At 49.2% G+C, this 13,367-nt stretch overlaps 1 protein-coding gene across 1 annotated transcript in view; it reads left to right on the top strand.

Annotated features, from left to right (window-relative positions):
- The window catches only part of LOC103678086 (teneurin-4-like), a 279,793-nt gene that overhangs the window by 88,462 nt on the left and 177,964 nt on the right, over positions 1-13,367 (top strand). The gene's annotated exons all lie outside the window — the stretch shown is intronic.

The raw sequence follows: 13,367 nt of genomic DNA, 5'->3' as shown, positions 1-13,367 counted from the left end.
GTCACCAAAGCGAAGATAAAAGTCATCGGCTACTAATTCTAATTCACTAGTGAATAAAGTAATGCCAGCAATCTAGAAGAGAATGGGAAATGAGGAAGAAGAAGGAGGAATGAAACTAACAGCTAATCGAGCACTCTGTGCCAGGCGTGCCTCATGTTTATGTAATCGTCAGAGCAGTTAGGGGCCTCTTCCCCATTTTACAGATGAACAAACTGAGGCACCCTTCTCCCACCCCTCCCTAAGGAGCCCTAAGCGGCAGAACTGGGATTCAGACACAAGTCAGTCTGCTTCTAAAGCTCGTGATTGCTTTTACCACCACACCACGTGGGCCTGGCATCATGTGTCTGACCTCGGGTGTTTACTGCTATTTAGAAATGCGTTTCTACCACTGCTTTCCAAATACAACGGTTCGCCCTTGGAAAGTTGAACAAGAACACCGGTTATGCCTCTTTTTTGTTCCTTTTCGAGTCTACTGTGGCAGCTTCCCGGCACACAGCCGACAGTCCGGAATCCCCGCTTTTGTATTGCTTACTTTCCATAGAAGGCATGACTGCAGTGGAGATATTAACCCAGCGGAGATACTCAGGGGTTACCGCATGGTCAGGCCCTGCCCGGAACTGTCCCTCCTGGTTGGTAATGGGAACCTGGGAGGTCACAGGGCTGGGAGCAGATATGTCGCTCTTCTCTGGATCAGGTTGGAGAAATAATCCTATGCGGCACACCCTAGCTCGTCAACAAACGCTCCGTGCGGCAAACCAGGCTGGTGAGGCTGAGTGGACCAATTATGTCAGGGAAGCAAGGGTGAAGGAACCGTCGTGAACTCTTACTGTGGGGTAGTCTCTACGCTAGACACACTGCGTGTTTTCACCCTCATGATGAAAACCTTTCTGTTTGGGGTCAATGAAATAGGAGTGGCCCATTTTCCAGTGCCCAGACCGAGACACAGAAAAGGATCTTGCTCAGGGACATGGGTGGCTAGGTCGTGGGGGAGCTGGGGTTTGAAGCCGGGTCTGTTTAGGAACATCACACTGTCCTCCCCGTGTGGAGAAAATGCGGAGTCTGGTTCCAGCAGGGTGGTTCGTGGGGCTCAGCGGCCACCGAAACCCTTGCACTGGGGTCAGGCTTGTGCTCCCCAGACTGTCTGTCCTCCCTGGTTCCTCTTCTCTGCCTGAGTCTGCACCTTCAACTTTGACTTGGAGCACCTGGAATGGCCAGCCCTCCACCAAGCCACCACCACCTTTCAGCACCAAGTGTCAGCTTCGTCAGAGTCCCTGGGCCACTTGAGCTTAGGGAGGATGAGATCGGAGGAGCCGGTGACTTACGAAATCCAAAAGGTGTCACAGATACAGCTCGAAACCCAAGAGTGCCCTGTGGGCTCAAAAACAGAATCCCTCTAGGCAAGCACTTCTGGTCCCAGCCTTCGATGCTTCTTTGGGAAGCCGGGTGTGGAATTCTGCTCTTCCCTGAGGCCTGCCGAGCTTGGGGTTCACAGAGTGACACACCACTGCTCCAGATGTGGCTGTCCTTCTGACACGCCTTTAATATCCTTGTTTACCTGTCCCCATCCTCGGGGGGTACTGCTGCTTTGCGGTCCAGGGTATGCAGAATGACCACAGAGCCACAGACAAGCCGAATGCCTCGTTTATTTCCACGTGGGAAGGTCAGTGTCATTATCCTCGGTGGCTTCAATGACCAAATCCTCCTCATGGTAGGGCTCACTTCCTCTTGGTAACAGCCGCGTCTTCGGCTGCACATCTCAGTGGCCAGTTCAGCCAGAGCAGCGGATCGTGGCCCGGAGGCCCTTCTCCAAGGCTGTGGACCGCCATCACTGCACTGCCTTGACTTCCCTGTGGGGAAGCGGATGTCTTTAGACCTCTTCTCCCCCCACCACTTTTGTGAAAGTTCCCTTGGTGGAAAAGAACAGCAAGTCAACATCTATGAGCACAGAATCGTTTGCCTCTTTGGATTCTAACCATGGTAGAAAAGCCGAGTGTGCAGAAAACACTCCAGGGGTGAGAACAGACATTTGTTGAATACCTATTACATGTCAGCCACTGAGCTAGGCATTTCACGGTCCATTTCCCCCTCCCAACTACCGGTGAGGTAAGCATTGTTATTTCTGATTCACAGATGGGGCCGTGGAGCCTCACAGAGGGTCAGGGACTTTCAATCACGCAGGTGGGAAGTGGGGGAGCCTGGAACTGCATCAAGGTCATCTGCTGCAGGACCCGACTTCTCCCCACTGGGTTGAAAACAGTAACGGGAACCACAGCAGCGAGAGCTACCATCGGAAGCACGCTCGCTCCCCTCCGGACTTGTATTAGCTCATTTCAGCCTTTTGTGACAACCCAGGGATGCTAGGCACTATTATCACCCCATTTTAGACCTGAGGGACCCAAGGTACAGAGAAGTGCTTTCGGAATGAAAACTTTTCCAAAGGGTATCCGGAAGGTGAGGCACAGCCATCTGTCACTGTTTGCTGCTCTATCATAAATAGCTCTTGTCTAAAATAAGCACGGGTCTTGTTCATGTTTGCTTATTGATAATTAACTTCACGGTATTCTTATGTCCCCGCTGGAATGGCTGTTCCAGTCACTGTTGACAGCCTCTGCGGGCCACTGAGCTGCCCCTTGCCGTGGGAGACTTCCCATAGGTCAGAGAATCCGAGTCCTGGATCCCAGATGTTAAGAGTCCAGAGCATAGAATCCAGAATCAGACAGGTGGAGACCAAGCATGGCCTACCAGCTCTGGACTCTGGGCCAGTTACTCTCTGCCTCAGTTTCCTAATATGTGAATTGGGTATAATAAGAGCCCATACCTCAGTGGGCAGTTGCAAGGATAAAAATCCTGTAAAATGCTGATAGTCAAGGGTAACACAAAAAACAGGTGCCCCATGACTGTGACCTGTTGTAGCCTACATTAGTTTATAGAGATGGACTCATGAGGTCATCTGGTTCCACCCTTTCACTTGCAGATGAGGAAGCTGAGGCCCAGAGATAGGCAGTGACTGGCCTAAGTCACACAGCATTTTAGTTTTCTGATTCCCAATAAACACCCAAGTTTATTCCAAAACCGTAAGCCAGATTTTTTTTTTATAATGATTTTTTATTATATTATGTTAGTCACCATACAGTACATCCCCGGTTTTCGATGTAAGCGTAAGCCAGATTTAGAACAACAGTCTGGAGGAGCCCATAATCAGCCTTCCCATTTCTAGAAGTTTCAGTTGTTATCTTTCAGTCTGCTTTATCTTCTTTCATAGTCTGTTCTTTGTTTATACTTTCACTGCTTTGACATATTTCTTTAAATATTGTACACGTTTATCTCATTTTCTGCATCTGATCATTTTAGTACCTGTAGCATTCCTAGGTCTGGTTGATTTGTTCATTTTTTCTTCTCTCTCTTGCTCGTGGTGGCTTTTCCCTCACGTGCTCTGTGATTTTTTAAATTGTAGATTTATGATTGCTAAAACTTTGTGGGATTCCTTTGAGGCCTGAGTTGAAAATTCATTGCTCCAGAGAGGGTGTGCATGTGCTTCTGCAAGGTACCTGCAGGAACCACAAACTTGGGGTCACTTTAAACATTCAGCTTGAATTTTTTTGTTTGTTTTGTTTTCTTCTGGCCACAAAGTAATACATAGTCAAGTTCCAGACCCACCTGAGGGCCATTTTGTGATTGGAAATTCTCAGCCTTTTAAAATTTTTCCTTCCCCTCTGCCCAGGCCTAGGGTCCAGTCTCCTTACTGCCTCCTGCAGGGTGGGATTTTGTGCTTTCTGATTCACCCTTTCCCCAAGGGTTAACTGTCCCCTTTCTGAGTCTTAGCCCTAGTAAGAGTCTCAGTTTCCCTTCCACCTTCTGAAGGACTGTGCGTTTGCTTCCTTCCTTGGCTCTTTAAGACCAAAGGCCCCAGATCACTAAGATGTGGCAGATGTCCCCGGCCGGTCACCCACTCAGTGTTTGGGAAGCTCTGTGAATTCATGCTACCTCTTGGTTCGTTTGACCTCTGAGGGTTTCCTTGTGTGTCTTGTCTGCTTATCTCTACATGTAAGAATAAATGTGTTTGTTTAATCTGGCATTTTCCCATACACTGTGTTAGGGTGAGTTGTCAGTCCTACTGCTGGAAATAGAAGTGTGAAGTGGCCACCCCTGTCCTTCCTTTGTGTGAGCATGGACTTCATCAGTTAGGGGCTTTCCTGATTCTTACCGGTTGACAGTTTATCATATTTTTTTCTCCAAGGTCCACAAAGTGTGCCTGGAGAGCTGGGGGGAGGTTTGCATACCATAGGCCAAGCCCATCTCTTATAACATCACCTTCTCTCTGAGATCTCATCCTGTGCTCATCTCAGTCCCCACAGGGACCTTGATCAGGAACATAGATGTTCCCCAATGAAAGCTCTGGTTTCATGAAAGGTGCCCAGAGGGTACCACATCTGAAGGCATGGCTGCATGCTGTTGCTTGATCCAGCCATCCCTGATGTGGTCTTTGCTAACATGTTAACCCAGTGCAGCAGAGGCAGCACAAGCAATTTTAGATTCATTTGCCCATGAGTTCATTCATTCCACAGACATTCACTGAGCACCTACCACATGCTGTGGCCGTGTTAGTCTCTGGGATACAGAGATGGATAAGCCACAGTCCTTCCTCTTGTATACAAGGAGATTTACATGGACAGTAACCATAGAGTCTGACCATTGCTTTGGCAGCTAGAAACTGGAGGTGGAAAGGGGCTTAACCCAAACTCAGGTAAGGATGTCTGGGCAGGCTTCCCATAGGAAGTGGCAAGTGAGTCTAAAGGATGAGGAACAGATAGCAAATCTAGAAACAGAAAGGCCATGACCCTCAAAAGAAAACATGAATGCTCCCCTTGAGAAGAAATGGTCCAGCTAATTTTCCTTTCCTGCTCTTTGCCTGTGGGTAAGCCTTGCCCTCTTCCACTCTGGGGACAACACTCTGAGAACCACAGATATAATTCATACATTCTCAACAGGGGCACTATCATTCACAGGGGGGTGAAATTGGTTCGTGGAGGGTTGGGAGTGAAAGAAATCTTTATTACAAGGGTTTGTGATCCTCCAATGGACCAGAGTACATAAACAGCTAGATCGTAGATCTGCAATATTAACATTTATAGGAAAGGGAAGGGAGTTGGAAAAACAAATATCTATAAAGCCTTTTGGGTGGTGGGAGGAATGAAAAGAAAGGCCGAAAGCCACTCATGTAACTGTAAAAGCAGGTAGCATGACAGCCAGATACGCCTACATTCAAAGCTGGCTCCCTCAGTTAACAACCGGTATAACCTTGGACACAATTAATTAATTTCCCTGAACCTCAGTTTCCTTACCTGTAAAATGGGATAATAACACCTCCCCTCACAAGGTTGTTCTGAGGTTTAGATGAAATGATACATGTCAGTCTCCTGGACTTAGTAGATACTCAGTGAGTGCTACTAGAGGTGAGTTCCCTGCCCCCATCCAGCCCAGCACACGTTCAGGAGAGGGCCCAGGCGTGATGAGACTTGGTGAAGGAGCGGTCCCTGCTGTCGGCCTGGAGGAGCCGTGTAGGAGAATCCCCTTCTCTGGGACCGTGTGAATGTGCAGTGTCCCAGAAGTTCTCGGATTTATCTGAGACAGGGATGGGGTGATCCCTGTGAGTTATCAAAGACATTTTTCTGGTGCTTCCTTCAGAGATGCAATTAATATTCAGCCTGTACAGAGCGATTAACCTGAGGGAAGCTGAGACATCCAGGTGGAGTTAAAGCTTGTTAGTGATTGTATTTTAAGGGGAGAGTTTGGGGTTTTCCTGTGGGCCGTAAGTTAATTTGGGCACCTCAACCTGGTCTCCTGGTGTCTCAGGCCTCTGGGCCCCCCTTTAGGGAAGAAGCTATTGACCCAGGACCAGCCAGGTGGGGTGTGAGTAGAAGGGAGTAACATGGGGGGAGGGGATAGCAGGGACAGTGGGGGAGGGAGGGTTGGATGGTCCTTCTTCGTCACCCTGCGGCTCCACGCTTCCCTCTGTCGCCATCCTCACTGGTGCCCCCAGAAGGCCTGCATAGACGAGAATTCCCTGAATAACGCCTGGCACATAACAGCCCCCATCACACATGTGTTGGATGATTCGCTTTCTCCCCCCCCCCATAATTATAACTAGCATCATTATTTCGTAATGTGATTTTCACTGCATTATCTCACTTGACCCTTACGGCAGCTCAACTATTATGTTCCTTCGTCAGAATCGTCCCCGTTTTATAGATACGGAAGCCGAGGCTAAGAGAACTTACAAGGTTTTCCCAGATGACTAAAGCACAGAGCCAGAGGAAGGCCTGGCTCCCAACACAGGCCTTCTATCCGTTGCCCTTACTATATCTCCCGGTGGGCAAGGCTGGCCACCGGGTCAGTTCTGAGCCCTGGTGCTGGGCGCAAGGGAGAGACGGAAGAGCCCTTGGGTGCAGCAGTGGGCCCACTGTCTCCCTCCTCCCCTCCCATCCCACTTCCAGCACCACTGCTGCTCCGATGTCCCCCTGGGCCTGTCCAGGTCAGGCTGACTGGTGACAAGCCCCCTCCATGTCAGTGACATGCAGCCGGCAGCACCCGAGCCTAAAAACTCAGGAGCACTGCCGCTCCCCATTGTACCGGGCGGAGGGACCTTCTTCCCAACACCAGCTCGGTTTCCCTGCAAGGCCTGTCCTCTGCAGTGGGTTCGGTTTCTCTACTTGGAGTACGTCAGGGCTGGGCCGAGTATATCCAAATGTGGCCTGGAGAAATGCATGGCCCCCTCACCTCCCTGCAGCTCCCTCACCCCCCTGTGGCCTCAGACTGCAGGCCTTACCCTCCTCACCACCCACCACCAGGGGAAACAGGCACACACAAGACGGGGAGTCCAGGGGCACGGGGGACAAACTAGGTTAGAAGATAATAATCTCCCGCTTTGTAAAGCAGGTTGTGGTCGGCCAGTATTTTCTCGCACGTTCTCTTGTTGATCTTCATAGCAACCCACTGCAGGGGTGGGGGTTGTTGCCATCTCAGCCAGGGAGGTGAGGGTGTGCTCCAGGAGGAAGTGCGGGGCTGAGGGGCCTTTGCCGTCTGCATGCCCAGCTCCTCCCAGCCCAGGCCCAAGCAGGAAGGGAGCGTTCTGCAGCTCACACAGGGGGCAAGGGGCAGAGCCAGGGCTAGAACCTGGACCCCACTGACTGCAACAGCTGTGTTCTCCCCTGCCTTGTGTGGGCATGTCTCAGAGAGGGGAGACCCTGGGCAGCCGCTGTGCTCAGAGCAGCGAGTAAAATCTGAGGAGCCTCGAGCAGGACAGCATCCAGATCTGGAGGACCCGCCGTGAGGCTTTATTGCACTTGTGTCTTGCCTTGGCGGCTGTGGAGTGGGCTCTGGTCCCGCCATGCCCAGTAAAAGAAGGAAGAGGCTCAGAAGAAAAGCAATAAAAGCAAGGAGCTGGGCCTTCAGAGATGGTGAGGAGGGAGCCCAGGGTGGCCCCAAGATAGCATCCCTAAATCAGAGGTCTGCTGGGAACCCTCCCTACTCAATGATTTTCTGTGGCTCCGCCTTACCCTCCAGAGGAAGCCCAAACCCCTCATTGTATCATAGAAGGTCCTGTATGACTCCTTTTCTCAGAAAATTTTATCATAAACAGCAAAGGAGCTTGGTCTCTGGGTTCAAATCCTAACTCTCCTCCTTCCCAAAGCATATCCCCGGAGCAACTTTCTTCACCACCCAGTGCTTCTGTAACCTTGTGTGTAAAATTGACATGATGATAATGTGTTGTCGTTGTTAGGATCAAGTGAGATAGCACAGAAAGCTCTCCCAGGCCCACCTGCCGCAGGCCCACCTGCCCTAGACCCATGCCTTGCCCTGGCCTCTCTCCCACAGCAGGGGGCCTCGGAGCCCATGCTGGCTTCTCCACCCACATTGTAGTTCTCCGGGCATATGAGGGCATTTCTGGGTGTTTCCGCTGGGTGTTTCTTGCAGGTAGGGTGTCTGAGGGCCAGGCCGTCCGCAGTGGATGTGTGTAGCGTGACTCTGACACTGTCCCATGCTCTGCCTAAGAAATTCATAATTGGTGCTTGCAAGGATTTAGACAGAAAAGGTTAAAGCTACTTGAGTAGAGGGGTAGGAGGCACACCGAGGCCGGGGCCGCACCCGTCTCGCCTGCAGCGGGCAGCAGCAGATAGTATCAGGACCTCCTTATCCATCCCCTGGCACCACCACCCCACAGCTTGAATCTCAAGTAAGAAGAATGTTCCCTGTTGCCTTCCAACAGAAAATACTCTATTTCCAGTGCTGTTCAGGCGGCCACTTGGCTGCACTTCTGGCTTCTTCTCAAAGGCCTTCAGGAGAGGCCAGATTTCATTCTGTCTGCCTTGAGCACCTCCTTTTCTTCGCGATTTCCCTAATTAGGAGCAGCTCCCCACCCACGCCCAGGTTGGGGAAAGGGCTCTGTAGCCTAATGGGTGATTCCCCTAGAAACTGGCCCCACAGTCTGAAGGACCTGGACAGGTGTCCTTGCAGTCACAAGAGGCTTAGAACCCCGAAGCCAGTAGGTGCCCAGGTCCCGCTTCCTGGGGGCGCCTGACCTGCGGGAGGCCCACGACCTTGGTCTCAGGTGTCACCCTGGGCTCTGCACTCTGGGCTGCACAAGGCTGGCCAACATCAGTGCTATCTTTTTCTACCTTCCTTCAATTATGAAATATTCTTTGCATCAAAAAGTAAGGCAAGTAGTACAGTGAAAACCCAGATACCCACCACCCAATTGAAGAGCTAAAACATGAGAGTATGGTAATAGGCCCAAACTGCGACTTGTCCAGGTGTCCTTCACGAAGTGAAACCATCTGTGGTAACCCACGCTGTGGGACACTCTTCAGCGATAAAAAGGAATGATCTGTGACACCTACTACATCTTGGGAATTGGGGTGGGGCGGGGGGAGCCAAAAGAGTACATATTGTATGGGTCCACCGACACAACAGTTTCAGAATGATAGAAATGTTAACATGGAGGTCAAGGTTAGTGGTTGACAGGGTTTAGGGACAAGGCTCAGAGTCCGAGGGGAGTGGGTGGGGATGCAAAGGGGAAGACAAGAGACCCTTGCCGTGAAGGAGTGCTCTCAGTGTCCCCACAGCGATGGTGGAAGCACCACCTCTACCAGCGATGAAATTGTGTAGAACTGTACACACGCGTACATGAATACGTATAAAACTGGGGAAATCTGAATCCTATTGATGGATGGTATCAGTATCAAGATCCTCGTGATAGCATATTATGACGTTTCAAAACATTATTGTCATGGGAACTGGTCAAAGTGCATAAGGGATGAAACTTTAACTAAGAGGAAAAAAAGATGTTACAAGTGACTTCTAAAAAGAAACATTATAGATACAATTGAATATCCCAGTGCCCACCCTCCCCCATCTTATTCCTCTCCTTCCTGAGATGCTGCCACTATCCAGACTTTGGTATTGATCATTCCCATGTTTTTATATTTTTACTACATGAATGTGTATACAGAAGTAATGGATAGTGTCCTTTGGTATGTTTTTAAACTTCGTATACGTTGTATCTTTTGGAATTTACCCACTGAGTGTAATCCATTGTAAGACTCTAGCAGAGTTTATTTACTCTTTCTTTTTTTGATGGATTGGCTATTTCCAGCCTTCTGGGATAAACTACGCTGGTGTAGACCTTCTTGCCCAAGTTCCCTTGTGCCCTGTGCAAGAATTTATCCAAGTTATACCCAAGAGGCATATGGAATGTCTGGGTCACAGGGCATGCACATCCTTAGTTCTAGAAAACACTGCCAAACTTCTTTCTAAATTATACCTATTTATTCTCCCTCAAGCAGTAGGTGAGAATATCTGGGGCTCCGCATCTTCGCCAACGTGGTAATGTCAGACTTTAAAATTTTTGCCAACCCAGTGGGTGTGAAATAGTATCCTCCTGTTTAAATTCCCTTGGCATCTTCTCCCATGAATCATGATTTTCTGTGCCCACATCCTCTCTCTTCCACCAGACTAGAAGCTCCTAGTCACAGGCTCCTGGAGATAGGTACCTAGCACATAATAGGGGCTCCAGATCTGTGTAATGAATGGAAAAAAAAAAAAGAATAATTCTCAATGACTTCACTTGGGAGAATCATAGTTGTTTTCTTTTTCTTCCTTTTTTCAAATATACAATCATGGGCTTTTAAAAAAAATAACATTTGTTGAGATGTATCATATAATGCACCCATTTAAATGATTTTTAATTAGGACATTCACAGAGTTGTGCAACTATCACCACAGTCAGTTTGGGAGCATTTTCATCTTTCCCCCCAAAATACCCATACCCCTTACAGTCACTCCAGGTCTCTCACTAATCCCCAGCCCTAGGCAACCACTAATCTGCTTTGTCTGTCTGGATTTTCCTCTTCTGGACATTTCATGTAAAAGAAAATTTTCAATTTATGCTCTTTTGGAACTGACTTTGTTCACTTAGCATAATGTTTCTAAAGTTCGCCCATGTTGCAGCATGGATCAGGACTTCATTTCTTTTTATGCCGAACCATATTCCACTGTATGGATAGACCACATTTTATTTCTCGATTCATCCGTTGATTGACGTTTGTGTTGGTTTTGCTTTTGTTGCTACTGGGAATGTTGCTGCTGTGAACATCGATGTACAAATTTCTGTGTGGATATATGTTCTCATTCCCCTTGGGCAGACATCTAGGTGAGAAATTACACATAGCGTCTCTAAGTTTAACCATTTGAGGAAATGGCCAGACTGTTTTGCAAATGCCTATGGTGTTTTAGGTTCCCACTGGCAGTGTGGAGCAGAGTTCCAATTTCACCACATCCTCCCCGATCCTTACTATTACTTTTTTGATTATAGCTCAATCGTGGGCTTTCGAATCAAGCAACCTAGGCTAGAATCCCAGTGTTGCTGTTTACTAGCATGAGATCATAATTAACTTCTGCCTCCATTTTTTTTTCCTCTGTAAAATGGAATTAATAATAACAGCCACCTTTCAGGACAGTTGTGCGGCCAGATTAAATAAAACAATGGGCTTGTAAAGCCCTTGGCACAGTGTGGGATTCAGACGGCTCTCCTTGGAACAAAGTAACCGTGACAGCTTATTATTATGGGCCTCCTCTAGTCCACCGGCTTTCTGCCTGGGATGCTCTTAAAGTCACCTTGTACCTCCGAGAGCACCTCCTCTCAGCTGGCTGGGAGCTAAGCTGTGAGTGAAAGGCCCAGAGAGCTGCCCTTGGTTAATGCCCAGAGCTTATGGCAGATAGCAGAACAGTTCCGCTGTTGTGGCAATTCCCAGAGCCTCCCGGGGCCACCACTGTGCACTTCCCCACCCCAGCAGGGGCTGACAGGGTGACCTCCCACCCTATGTGGGGAAGAGGGGCTGAGAACCTTAGCAGGCCCTGGTTTAGGAAGCTTCAAATTGGGTCTGAACCACTTTTTATGTAGATGGGTTTTCCTCCTTTTCTTTGGCAGAAGCCCCAATTTTCATGCTATCATTTTTGCAATAATTGCAAACATGATCTGTACACACAGGCATTGTATGGGGGGAGAAAGATGATTACTTGCTGATTGCTACTGTTGTGCATTTTGGAGATGACTCCACGGGTGGGAAGGACACTGCTGCAGGCTGGGGCGGCAGCAAAAGCAGAGTTCGGTAATACCAGGGCATGGGCAGGGAGGACAGGCGGATGGATGGTCCCTCACCTGGAGAGACCTGGCAGTCAGAGTGGCTGTGATTGCCAGACGAGGTGTCTGTCCGTGGCAGTGGTGCAGCCCGTGTGGACAGGAGGCACAGGCCCATCACCTTCACTGCACCCATCTTAGTCAGTGACCCGGGCATCTGGGTAACAGCTTGATTCTGCTGCTTGCTTTGTTCTGCATATTTAATCTCTCAAATGCGTCCCCTGTCTCCAATATCTCACTCCTGAGTCGCTGCAGCAGCCCCCTCTGTGCCTCCCTGCCTTCCTGCCTCTAGACTTGCCCCACCCAGGGATCTACAGTGGATCTCCAGCCCGCAATGATCTTCCCCTGCAACTACAAGATCAGGTCAGTTTCCACCTTCAAACCCTGCAATGGCTTCCCTTTGCTGGGGGATAAAATCCATCCTGAGCCACTTGTCTCACCTCTTCTCCATGCTTCTAGAGCTTGCTGTGACCTCTGCTCCTGCACTCACTAGATCAGAGGTTCATTTATCAGCCTTTCGCATTCACCCCAGGTTCTCTAAGGTCAGGAATTCTGGTTTATTTATATAAGTATCCTGATATCTGAGAGAACCGCCCAGTAAATGTTTGCTCCCCTTTACATATGGATGGTCATGAGGGCACCTGAGTGGCTCCATCGGTTGAGTGTCCGACTTGATTTCGGCTCAGGTCGTGATCTCAGGGTCCTGAGATCGAGCACCACATTGGGCTCTGCACCCAGCATGGAGTCTGCTTGGGATTCTGTCTCTCCCTCTCTCAGCCCCTCCCCCCACTTGCACTCTCTATAATAAAATAAATAAATAAACAAACAAACAAAATCTTTAAAAAGTCATTATAAATTTTAGAACTCATTTTCCTTAACTGTTTCTTTTGCTGACCTTCACTGCTCTGAGGTACAAACAGTAGCTGTTACCCCCGTCTTACAGGTAGGGAGGAGGAGTGATCGTCCAGGGCTTGTACAGAGCAGGAGAAGGGCAGAACTATACCCGCAAACAGGTCTTCCAAAGGAGCCATTGCTAGAACTCCGTGAGGAAGTCAAGGCAGGTTACTATTGCCTGTGGTTCTCGAAGTGTGGTCCCTGGACCACCAGGATCAATATTGCTATTAGAAATCTCAATTTGGGGGGCGCCTGGGTGGCACAGCGGTTAAGCGTCTGCCTTCGGCTCAGGGCGTGATCCCGGCATTATGGGATCGAGCCCCACATCAGGCTCTTCCGCTATGAGCCTGCTTCTTCCTCTCCCACTCCCCCTGCTTGTGTTCCCTCTCTCGCTGGCTGTCTCTATCTCTGTCGAATGAATAAATAAAATCTTTAAAAAAAAAAAAAAAAAAGAAATCTCAATTTGGGGCCCCACCCACAAGATTATGGAATAGCAAGTGGCCAAGCCCAAACATCGCAGCTGCTATCTCTCTGCTAGGATCATATTCTCTGTGTTGTCCTATGTCCTGCTTCTGGGGTTACTTGTGTCCTTGACTCCTAGTGATGGGCTCTACTGCACCAGCTAAAAGGAAAGCTCCTCCCTACAGACCCTCCACAGCATGGTCTTTCCCGTAAGTTCAGAAAACTGTGTAGGGCAGAATAGCACCCATCCTTCAAACATACTTCCTGCCAGCACTGATGAAACGAAGTCTGACAAGGGTCTCTCCTGCATGACTCT

The sequence above is a fragment of the Ursus maritimus genome, unplaced genomic scaffold, assembly GCF_017311325.1.
Source record: "Ursus maritimus isolate PB19 unplaced genomic scaffold, ASM1731132v1 scaffold_16, whole genome shotgun sequence".
Lineage (NCBI taxonomy): Eukaryota > Metazoa > Chordata > Mammalia > Carnivora > Ursidae > Ursus > Ursus maritimus.
Note: the sequence above shows the minus strand (reverse complement) of the source record. Positions and strands in the feature narration are given on the sequence as shown.